Raw genomic sequence first — 12,984 nt, 5'->3', positions numbered from 1 at the left:
ACATGCCATATTCATGGACTGGTAAACTCAACATAGTTCTATAAGTTTTAATGCAATTCCTTATCAAAATCTCAGCAAGATATTTAGTAGGCTTAGGCAAACGTATCATAAAATATGCAGAAAGGCAGAGAATCTAGGATAACTCAAGCAATCTTGACAAAGAAGAGTAAAGTAGCAGAAGGATTTAGAATTGGAAGACTTAAGTTCATCCTTTTATTTCAGATGTATCATCAGACTTTATAAGGTAGGTGTTATTATCCTTTGTTTTGCATACAAAGATGCTACAATATAGAAGTAACATCTTAAATCCTTGTCTTCTGACTGAAAATGCAGTGGCTACTCTGCCAATGCTGGTTAACTGTTGATTGAAAAAATTATTTTCATTATAACTTTAGACCAATTTTTTATACTGAAAGTAGGAAGAATCACATTACCCAATATTAAGACTTATATACCTATAGGACTAGCTATGGGCTGAATTGTGCCCTTCTCCAAATTCATATATCAAAAGTCCTTACCCTCAGTACCTCAAAATGGACTGTATTTGGATATAAGGCCTTTAAAGAGGCACTTAAAGTAGAAAGAGGCCATATGAGAGTGGGGTGGGGGTAATCCAACATGCTGGTGTTCTTATAAGAGATTAAGGGTATAGACAAGCACAGAGGAAAGACCATGTAAAGACTTAGGGAAAAGATGGCCATCTACAAGCCAAGGAGAGAGGCCCTCAGAAGAAACCAACCTTGCCAACACTTTGATCTTGGACTTCTAGGCTTCAGAACTGTGAAAAAATAAATTTCTATTTTAAGCCACCCAGTCTAATATTTTGTTAGGGAATACTAGCCAACTAATGCATGATATTGGCAAAGGGATAGACGCATTGATCAATGGAGCAGAAGAAAAACCCAGAAACTGGCACACAAGTGTGCTCAACTAATTTTTTTTTAATTGCAAAAGCAATTCAATGGAGAAAGGATAGCCTTTTCAACAAATGGTGCTAGAGCAGGGGTTGGGAACCTGTGGCTCGCAAGCCAGATGTGGCTCTTTTGATAGCTACATCTGACAAATCTTTAATTAAAAAAATAATGTTAAAAATATAAAACATTCTCATGTATTACAATCCATTCATTTCCTACTGCTCATGTTCATGGTTGCGGGTGACTGGAGCCAATCACAGCTGTCCTCCGAGACAACAACAAACTTTTATTGGATAATGCCTAACGTACATGGGTTGTTTTGAGGTCAAGAAGTAAACTTCCCTTCTTTTAATCAAGTAGTCAGCTAGCTAATTGCAGAAACCCTTTTGACGAAGAAGATGGCTAAAAGAAAAAAAGATGAGGAGTATTGTACTTTTCAGCAGGGATAGACAGAAGAATTCACCTTTATGGAGAGAGCAGGTTCTGCAGTGTGTCTAATATGCAATGATAAAGTTGCATTGATGAACTGGTCAAATATAAAGCAGTACTTCGACACACAACATAGTACATTTGCATCGAAATATCCAGCAGGGGACAGCAGGAAGAAAGCATGTGAAGAGCTACTGTGCAGCCTGACAGGCGGTGGCGCAGTGGATAGAGCATCGGACTGGGATGCCGAGGACCCAGGTTCCAGACCCTGAGGCTGCCAGCTTGAGTGCGGGCTCATTTGGTTTGAGCAAAAATTCACCAGCCTGGACCCAAGGTCGCTGGCTCGAGCAAGGGGTTACTCAGTTTGCTGAAGGCCCGTAGTCAAGGCACATATGAGAAAGCAATCAATGAACAACTAAGGTGTCACAATGCACAACGAAAAACTAATGATTGATGCTTCTCATCTCTCTGTCCCTGTCTATCCTTCTCTCTGTCTCTGTGAAATAAATAAATAAATAGCAACTGTGCAGAGTGCAAGCTAGTCAGCAGCAACTCCATGTTTGGACCCAACAAGGTGACTGGACTTTGGCTAGCTTTGCTGGTGCTTTAGCAATTGTAAGAAACGGAAAGCCATTCACAGATGGGGAGTATGCCAAAACATTCATGCTTGATGTTGCCAATGAACTTTTGACGACTTTTCTGATAAAGACAAGATAATCAACTGAATAAAAGACACGCCTCTGTTGGCAAGAACTGTTCACGATCGTACCATCATGATGGCAAATCAAATTGAGGCAACACAAGTGAAGGACATAAATGCAGCACCATTCTTTTCTCTCGCTTTGGATGAGTAAACAGACGTAAGCTATTTATTCCCAGTTCAGCATGATTGCAAGGTATGCTGTCGGTGACACACTATGTGAGAAAAGTCTTGCTGTTTTGCCTATGAAAGAGACAACAAGAGGAGGGGCTTTATTCAAGTCTCTCACTGAGTTCACTAAAGAAAAAAATCTACCGACGGATAAACTTATTTCGGTGTGTACTGATGGTGCTCCGTGAATGGTGGGAAAAAACAGGATTCGTAGTGCTTCTTTGTGAACATGAAAAGAGACCCATTCTAAGTTTTCACTGCATCCTACATTAGGAGGTGCTTTGTGCTCAGCTGTGTGGCGAGCAGCTTGGTGAGGTGATGTCACTGGTCCTTCAGGTGGTCAACTTTATTGTTGCCCAAGCTTTAAATGATCGCCAGTTTAACACACTGCTGGATGAAGTTGGGAATAATTATCCTGGTCTGCTTCTGCACAGCAATGTGCGTTGGTTGTCAAGAGAGAAGGTGCTCAGCCATTTCATGGCTTGTCTGAGTGAAATCCAGACTTTTCTTGAAATGATAAACACTGAGCATCCTGAGTTAGCTAACACTGAGTGGTTCCTGAAGTTCTACTATCTCGTGAACATGGCTGAACATCTGAACCAGCTCAATGTGAAAATGCAAGGCATTGGAAATACAGTCTTATCCCTTCAACAAGCAGTGTTTGCATTTGAAAACAAGCTGGAACACTTCATCACCAACATTAAAACAGGTTGTTTACTACACTTTGAAAAACTGGGAGAGTTTAAAGATGCATGCCCAGCAAGTGACCCTGCTCAACATCTTGATCTGCACAGCTAGCGGGCTTCCCATCTAATCTCTGGCAGTCATTCAAAGTGCGCTTTGGAAAATTTCCTGAGTGCACTCATATTTTTAAGTTCATCACCCATCCACAAAATGTGCAGTGGACAGCACCGACCTGAGTTACAGCCCCAGTGTCTCCATCAGAGATTTTGAGCTACAAGCTGCTGACCTGAAGGCCTCAAACATATGGGTGAATAAGTTCAAGTCACTGAGTGAAGATTTGGAAAAACTTGCACGACAGCAAGCAGAGTTGGCGAGCAAACACAAGAGGGGAGAAATAAAAAAACTTCAACCCGCGGATCAGCTGATTGTCAAAACTTGGAACACACTTCCCGTCACATACCACACACTGCAGCGTGTGAGTATTGCTGTTTTGACAATGTTTGGCTCTATGTATGCATGTGAGCATCTAAAGCAGTCTTTCTCACATCTAAAGAACGTTAAGACCAACCTATGATCACGTTTAATGGATGGAAGTCTCAATGCCTGCATGAAGCTTAACCTCACCACGTATCAACCAGACTACAAAGCCATTAGCAAAACCATGTAGCACCAGAAGTTGCATTAATGGTAAGGAGTACTTTATTTATCATTGATTAGCAACAGCATAACAACGTTATTAACTACAATTCAGAGACTTATTGTACTTTAAAAGTGTTATATAAAATGCACACATTTACTTGTATTTAGTGTTAAACATATTGTATGGCTCTCATGGAATTACATTTTAAAATATGCGGCATTCCTGGTTCTCTCAGCCAAAAAGGTTCCTGACCCCTGTGCTATAGCAATTGGACATCCATAACCCTGCCCCCAAAATGAACCTCAACTACATTAGAAGAAATTAATTCAACATGAATCACATCTTTGAATGTAAAATGAGACTTTTAGGTAAAAGATTAGGAAAAATCTTTTGTGATCTAGGGCTAAGCAAAAAATCCTCTCTTATACTTGACAACAAAAGCACAATTCCTAAAAGGAAAATTTGACAAATTGGACTTCATCAAATTTAAAAACTTCTCTGCAAAAGCCTATATGAAAAGGATGAAAAGACAAGTCAGGGATTAGGAGAAAATATTGATAAAGTACGTATCTGACAAAAGACAAAAAAGAATATCTCACTAGAGGATATACAGATGCCAAACGCATTTAAAAGATGGTCAATATCATTAAACCAAATAGGCAAAAGCAGGATTCTGAGGAAGAACTAGCAGGAGGCATCACACTTCCTGTATATTACAAAGCTACGGTAATCAAAACTGTAGTACTGGCATAAAAACAGATCACAAAGTCCGATGGAACAGAATTGAGAACCCAGAAATAAATCATTATGTATAGTCAACTAATATGTGACAAGAAAGCCAAGAATACTCAATAGAGACGTGACAGTCTCTTCAATGATGAAGCTGGGAAATTTTAATATTTTCATACAGAAGAAACTAAAACCCTGTCTTATACCACTCACCAAAATTAACTAAAAATGTGAGACCTTAAAACCAGAACACTCTTAGGAGAAAACAAGGGAAAAGCCCCTTGACATTGGTCTTGTCAAAAAAAATTTTTTTTGGATAAGAGAACAAAAGCAAACTGAACAAGTGGGACTGTATCACAATAAAAGGCTTTCTGCACAGCAAAGGACACAATCAACAAAAATGAAAGCCAACTATAGACTGGGAATAAATATTTGTAAGCCGGATATCTGGTAAGGGCTAATATCCAAAATATATAAGGCACTCATACAATTCAGTAGCAAAAGAAAAAAAAATCTTAATTGAAAGTGAGCAAAGGCCTGACCTGTGGTGGTGCAGTGAATAAAGCGTTGACCTGGAAGGCTGATGTCGCTAGTTGGAAACTCTGGGCTTGCCCGGTCAAGGCACATACGAGAAGTAACTAGAGTTACTGCTTCCTGCTCCTTCCCCACACTGCGTCTTTCTCTCTCTCTCTAAAATCAATAAAGTCTTAAAAAAAAAAGGAGCAAAGGAACTGAATAGACATTTTTCCAAAGAAGATATTCAAATGGCTCAGAGGTGCATGAAAAGGAGGTCAACATTGCTAATCATCAAGGAAATGCAAATCAAAATCTCAATGTGATACCATCTCCTGTCAAAATGGCTGTTATCAAAGAGACAAGAGGTAACAAGTGCTGGTTAGGCTGTGGAGAAGAGAACCTCTTTACACAGTTGGTGGGAAGGTGAATTGGTACAGTACTATAGAAAATAGTATGGAGATCCCTCAAAAAATTAAAAATAGAGCTACCATATGATGCAGCAATCCCATTTCTGGGTATATGGCTGAAGGAAGTGAAATCACTATCCCAAAGCGATATGTGCACCCTATGTTCATTACAGCTTTTCAAGACATGGAAACACCTGAGTGTTGGTGGGTGAATGGATTAAGATGTAGTTATCTGTAGAATGGAATGTTATTCAGCCATGAGAAAGAAGGAAATCCTGTCATTTGCAACAACAGGGATGGACTTGAGGGCATTATGTTAAGGGAAATAAGTCCGAGAAAGACAAATATTTTTTTATGATCTCACTTATATGTGGAATCTAAGAAAACCAAATTCAGGAATGGAAAAGAGGTTGGTGGTTGCGAGAGGCTGAAGGTAGGGGATGGAGGCATTGGGTGAAGGTCAAAGGTACAAACTGCTAGTTATGATAAATAAGTTCTGGGGATGTAATATATAGTGTGATGACTATAATGAATAATATTGTAGGCCCTGGTCAAACTGCTCAGCTGCTTAGAGCACCTTCCTTATCTGCCAAGGTTGCGGTTTGCTCCCTGGTCAGGACACAGTCAACCAATGAGTGCACAAACAAGTGGAACAACAAATTGATGATTCTCTCTCTCTCTCTCTCAAAATCAACAAATACAATTTTTTAAAAACTACTAAAAAATAATACTGGGCGCTGGCCAAGTTGGCTTAGTGAATTAACCCTTTGAGTAGTGAGTTTTTTTCATACTTACTGACCCCCGGGAGTATTTTTTTCAAAAAATGAAATTAGTTCCAGTTACAATTTTATTAACTTAGAATCCTGTTTGTTTGATAACCAATTTATGGAAACAAGAAGAACATACATTTGCCTTTTTTAAATGTTGCCTTACACATTTTTAAAATAAATTGATTGTACTCTGGATGGTCAGGAGGCACAAGGATGTACATGAACGTTCGCACTACTCAAAGGATTAAACATCACGCTAACATACCAAGGTCACGGGTTCTATCCCCAGTGAGGGAACATATGAGAAGCAAGCAAAGAGTACTCAACTAAATGGCACAATGAAGTGGAACAATGAGTTGATGCTTCTGTCTCTCTCCTTTCCCTCTTTCTCCCTCTCTCCTTTTCTCTCAATCAGTGGAAAAATAAAAAACTGTATTGTATATTTGAAAATCGCTCAGAGAGTAGATCTTAAAAGTTCTCATCATAGGAGAAAAACTTTAACTGTGGATGTTAACTTACTCTGTTAATCATTTCATAAAGTATACAGATATCAGATCATATGTTGTACACCTTAAATGCATACAATCTTATATATCAGTTAATAAAAATGAAGCTGGAAGGAAGAAGTGACCATTTTCTGTGTTGTCACTGGTATGAGGAGTGACTGCAGTCAGAGCTTCCCGGCAGTGGTCTGGGCCGCAGTCTCGCCTCATCACACCTGTGGTATCTAGCAGATTACAACCACGGTGAGATACCACTGCACACCTAGAAGAATGGCTAAAACATTAAATAATGCTCACACCAAATATTATAGTTCTTTTATGCTTTTCTCTTTGAATGTGTACTTGCGCCATTGCTTATACTATGATTTTACTAGAATCCTGAAACATTTTCCGAACATTTAAATGTAACGCTTTTCTTCATAAAATTGAAAGGAATAATCTTGTCTCAATTTTTGGAAGATAGGCTTTTTGTTTTGTCTCCTATCTTTCCTCCAAGTCTTCATTAACTTGTTCTATAAGTTTAATAACCCTCTTTATTATTTTTAACTGATTTTAGAGAGAGAGAGGCAGGAGTAGAGAAAGAGAGAGAGTAAGAGAGAAAGAGAGAGAGAGAGAGAGAGACATCAATTTGTTATTCCACTTACTTGTGCATTCATTTGTTGTTTCTTGTATGTGCCCTGATCAGAGATTGAACCACACCTTGGTGAATGGGGACATCACTCTAATGAACTGAGCTACCCGGCTAGGGCAGCGAACCTTTTATAAACTTTATTTACTCACAAATTATTCTTTTGTGTTGTTTTGTAGTTGACTTTTCCCCAATTGGATTTATCAGAAAAAGCCCTTCAGCAGCTGGTGTCATTGTTCTTAAGTTTCTGTAACTTTTCATTTCATATTTATCACCATTTTTTTTTTCATCTGAAAAACTTAAAAAATCAAACTTTTCTCTCTAGTCTCAATAATTTGGAAAATGTTTTCTAGTGAATGTTGCAGGAAAGGTGACTAATTTTCTGAGACTTTATTGCCATCAAAGATCTTCCAGGTGTCTTAGAAGAATGACAGTCTCACAGTAGGTGTGTGTGTGAGTTTGTTTTGGAACCAAAAGTGTGTAACTCTCTAATCAATCCTGACCCTGCTTTGCAGAAAAACCAAAGGGTGACTTAAAGGAAAAGGCTTTGCTTTTAGGACACTGTCCTCTCCTCATATCAAGCCAGTCATAATTTGCTAGGAGCAGTTTTCCCCCACGTTAGTGGGAGAACAGAATATCTTTAGAAGTGCTGTGCAAACAGAGAAGTCCGTGATGCTGTAAGGCAGCGGTCCCCAACCCCTGGGCCGTGGACCAGTACCGATCTGTGGGCTATTTGGTACCGGTCCTCAGAGAAAGAATAAATAACTTACATTATTTCTGTTTTATTTATATTTAAGTCTGAATGATGTTTTATTTTTAAAAAATGACCAGATTCCCTCTGCTACATCCGGCTAAGACTCACTCTTGATGCTTGTCTCGGTCATGTGATACATTTATCCGTCCCACCCTAAAGGCCGGTCCATGAAAATATTTTCTGACATTAAACCGGTCCGTGGCCCAGAAAAGGTTGGGGACCACTGCTGTAAGTGACCTCTGTCTGCCCTCTTAGGACAGTAGCCACCAGCCACATGTGACTGTTGAGCCCATGAAATGTGGCTGGTGTAATTAAGGTACTGAATGTTTACTATAATTTTAATTAAATAGCATCATGCAGGAGGTAGTATATTGGACAGTGCAGAGGGTTTGATGGGACCAGCAAGGGCTTTGGAGTTGTAGAGATGTAGACTGAAATCCAGCAGCTGCCTCTACCTGGTTTTGTGATCTTGAGCTAGTTATTGAACTTCTGAGTTCCATTTCTTTTTCCTACTAATGGGATTTCAAGTAATACCTACCTATGAGGTACAATTAGAGGAATTGTAGAAAATCTACAGTGTCTGGTATATTCCTTAGCATATAGTAGTTGCTCAATAAATGGTAGCTGTTGTTAATGTTATCTTGTTTTTATTTCTGTCTTTGGTACAAATCCTATGAATTTGTATTTTCCAGATAATCTCAAGTAGTAATCTTTCTGTAAGATTTGTTATTTCAAAGCCCTTCTGCTAAGGGTCCTGTCTTGAGGACTGACCCTGACCTCAAGGGCACAAGTGCAAGACTTGCCCATTAGGGAGATAGGACACCGGATTAAACACTTAATAGAACCAGTCTCAAAGAGCAGGCTTCGGGAAGGGAACCGAAGGTCCTCGACTTTGGAGAAGGCAGCTGAGCACTCAAGGCCAGAAAAACCTCCCAAGAAGGAGGCCAGGAAGAGGGACAGCTGGATCTGAAGACTTAATGAGCATAAAATTTGAATCAATGAGGAAAGGGAAGAAAATATTCCTGAATAAAAAGTCAATAAAGTCACAGAATGAACTATCTGGGACAGTGAATAAGACCATCTGGCTCTAGATGGATAAATAGTATACTGCTCGCAAAAATTAGGGGATATTTCAAAATGAATAGGAAGCGATAAAATATCCCCTAATTTTTGTGAGCAGAATATTTTTTAAAAAATCAACTAGAGGCCCTGGCCAGTTGTCTCAGCGGTAGAGCGTTGGCCTGGCGTGCGGGGGACTCGGGTTCAATTCCCGGCCAGGGCACACAGGAGAAGCGCCCATTTGCTTCTCCACCCCCCCCCCCTCCTTCCTCTCTGTCTCTCTCTTCCCCTCCCGCAGCCAAGGCTCCATTGGAGCAAAGATGGCTCGGGCGCTGGGGATGGCTCCTTGGCCTCTGCCCCAGGCGCTAGAGTGGCTCTGGTCGCAGCAGAGCGACACCCCGGAGGGCCCTGGTGGGCAGAGCATCGCCCCATGGTGGGCGTGCCGGGTGGATCCCGGTGGGGCGCATGCGGGAGTCTGTCTGACTGTCTCTCCCGTTTCCAGCTTCAGAAAAATACAAAAAAATAAATAAATAAAATAAAAATAAATAAATAAAAATCAACTAGAAACGTGGGCAGGGAGCAGATTGTGGGGGCGCTGAGTATCCTGCTGTGAAGTTTGGGTAAGAGAAAACGAGCAAGCTTACCTGCATTGAGAGCACAGCACGTTCAGTAAGCGCGTCTGGCTGGATGACTACTCACAGGCAGTGTGCCAAGGTTCAGTCGTCGCTTCAGCCAACGTTCAGGAAGCCCCTTCAAGGCCAGAGTAGGAATCAGAGAATTTAGACGTACTGAGACTGATCTCAGATCCCTGAAGTTGCAGGGACAGAGGACAGAGGACAGAGGCTCAGCCAGGTGGGCACTGACCCTCGATGGCTCAGGTAAGGTCATTTCTAGGATCGCCAGTCAGCACCAGGCAGACACGGGGAGTCCAGGGGCAGGACGTATTTGAGACTGGGGGGCACTTGGTGCTGGTCTGGGAAGTGGAGCCCAAGAGCAGTGCTGCTGGCACAGGGAGGAAGTATGCTGGGACCACGGCAGGCTCTTCTCCAGAGGGTTCCAGGGAATTAGAGCGGGTCTCTGAGGGCTAGGACCCAGTTAGGTGGGCTGGGTGGGGCAGGAGAGGCAGAGGGGAGATCCTAGGTTCTGGGAAAGGCATGACGACGATTTCGGGGAAGGGGTGGAGGAGCGGGGACACCGTGGTCAGAGTCAGGCCCAGGCACCCCCATGCAGGCAGTGTGACAGATGCCAGGAGGAGGCCAGAGCCGACTCTATACCCTCTGCTTCAGTTCAAAACCAGAACAGGATGGACTCTCCACGTGTGGACACCGCAGGGCTTAGCGGTGGGAGCTGGGGAGCCAGGAGCCAGGAAGGGAGGCGGGCTCAGCGGAGATGTTAAGTTCTGGGTCTCCATTGGTCCTCATTTCCCTGGTGACTTCACCTCTGCCGACTCTGGCTTCAAAACGGGAAAGAGGAAGCATTCTACTTGCATTGGGAATGCCATTCATGCTAACGACTGCCCCACTGTCCCCACCCGACCTCCTACCCTGAGAAGGCTTGGGACTCCGCTGGCTTTCTGGGTCACTCTCAGCTACCACTCAGGCCAGGCCCCATCCATCTCGTTCCCACTCTTCCCCATTTCCACCTAACTGGATTGCGCTGCCCAGGGCAGAGAGCTCAGACAGGATCTGGGCCCACAGATAATGCCTGCCGCGATCATGGAGGTGGTGGTGGTGGTCGGGGGGCTGTATCTTGTAAATACAGTCCGCTTCAGCTACAGTGTGAGTCTCAGAATCGAGTCTGAAACCCCAGCTGGTAGCCTACTTATCTTAAGACGATTTTCAAAGAAGCCAAATCCCCACCAGCTAGAAGAGACGGGTATGCTGTTGGGTGGTGCAGACGTGTATGTGTTAAGAAAGCCAAGTGTGAACAGTGGTGGGAAACCAGGTTTTCCTCTGGAGGGTTTTTTGTCGGTTAGATTTGAGGTAACACTCTCTAATTTTTTTGAGGAGCCCAAGTGAAAGCTCCTGAAAACATCTGCTGGTTTTGAAGGGTTAGGGGAGAGCCTCCCTCATCCCCCGGGGCGTGTGTGTTTGGTTTGGGATTTGTCAGTCTGGAAAGCTGGACCGCTCAGTCCGGGCAGATTTCCCCCACCTGCCCGAAATTTGGTGGGGGGTGGGCAGGGGGGACAAGTCCGCCCCCACCTGCACCCAGTCCTGCACCTCCACACGCAGCCCCTGGAGCTGTGGCCTTTATTTCAAGTCTGGTCCCCAGGGGGCTGAGCGGGGAATGAAGACAGCCGATAAGCCTGACAGTGTTGACTTTGTGGGGAGTATTCAATGAATTTACTTTCTGCAAGAAGGCTGCACCCTTATCTGCTGTGCACAGAGCATTTAAATCCTCATCTAGGGGGCCCTTCGATGAGTCATGTCCCTATACAAAGACCAGAGAATAAAGAGGAACAGGGGAGCTGCACCCCCACCTCTTCTCTCTAGTACCTGGTTCTGCCCCACTTCCTGCACCCCCCCCCACTTTGCTTTCCAACTGCCCTTGGGTTTATTGGCTGGAAATTGAAGCGCAGCTCCAGGCTTACAGATTCCAGGCCAAGCCAGCCTGGTCTTGAGAATGGCAGCAACTGGCACACCCAGGGCTCTACGTCCCCCTAATTGGTAACTGTGGGAAGAAAACTTCACTCACTGGCAGCGGTTTTGTGCCCTGCTTTGTGCTGCAATAGTCAACATTTGCTCTGGACAGAAATTCTCGCCTGGCCTTAGCACCGGGCATCTTGGTAGGGAAATGTGTGTGTGACTGGGTGTGTGGGTGTTACCAAGGGGTCCTGTGCCGGGGCGGGGGACGGGGGGAGCCTGGAGTGTAGAAAGTAACTGTAAGAGAGAGAGAATGCCTTACAGGATATTCAAAAGAAGCTTTTCTTTTCTGTCTGTGGCATCTCCCTCATCCAGCTGGGCTCTGTTTGCTCCAAATAGTGGGAGGAAATTGATGCCTCTTAGCAGCAAGGGGCCCAGAGCAGCTGGAAGGAGAGACATGGGGGCCAGGATGCTGGGCTGGCATCTGGTTTGGAGCTGATGAGAGGCGCGTGTTCAGATTCTCCATCTAGCGTTCGGATAGGGTCTTTTTCCGGTAATAAAAGTGAAACTATTTATTGAGCAGCTATGTATGATTTTATCCGCTGTCTGTTAACACCCTCGGTAAGCATTTGCTCCAAACCACCAACTTTATGTACATTAACTCACTGAATATTCACATTAACCCATGGAGTTGATATTATTTCCAGTGTACAGCTGAGAAAATTGAGAATGGGGAGAAGTACCTTGGGATTCGAACACCAGTCAGTCTGCCTCCACAGGCCAAGTCGAGGGTCTTCTCTCAGCTACTACGCTGAACTACCTCCCACTTGGTATTTCTTAATATCTTATTCCATGAAATACATAGCAAGGCAATGAGTATTTATTATTCCCACTTTATGAGAAATAAATTCAGAAAAGTACATTTCTTTTTTTTTTTTTTTTTTTTTTGTATCTTTCCGAAGCTGGAAACGGGGAGAGACAGTCAGACAGACTCCCGCATGCGCCCGACCGGGATCCACCTGGCACACCCACCAGGGGCGATGCTCTGCCCCTCCGGGGCGTCGCTCTGCCTAGACCAGAGCCACTTTAGCGCTTGGGGCAGAAGCCAAGGAGCCATCCCCAGCGCTCGGGCCATCTTTGCTCCAATGGAGCCTTGGCTGCGGGAGGGGAAGAGACAGAGAGGAAGAAGGGGGTGGGGGGTAGAGAAGCAAATGGGTGCTTCTCCTATGTGCCCTGGCCGGGAATCGAACCCTGGTCCCCCGCATGCCAGGCCGACGCTCTACTGCTGAGCCAACCGGCCAGGGCCAAGAGTACATTTCTAAAAATTCTATCAGCTCATTAAGCAAATGGCCAATTTGATGGAGAAAGTGACCAAGCAGCCGTGAACCTCTAAACCAGGGGTCTCAAACTCAACTCAGCATGTGGGCTGCAGAGCAAGATCACAGCCCTTCGGCGGGCCGCACTAGGTCTACAAAAGGCAACTGTTACGCAACACTTT

The sequence above is a fragment of the Saccopteryx bilineata genome, chromosome 2, assembly GCF_036850765.1.
Source record: "Saccopteryx bilineata isolate mSacBil1 chromosome 2, mSacBil1_pri_phased_curated, whole genome shotgun sequence".
Classification (NCBI taxonomy): Eukaryota; Metazoa; Chordata; class Mammalia; order Chiroptera; family Emballonuridae; genus Saccopteryx; species Saccopteryx bilineata.
This window is presented reverse-complemented; position numbering follows the sequence as displayed.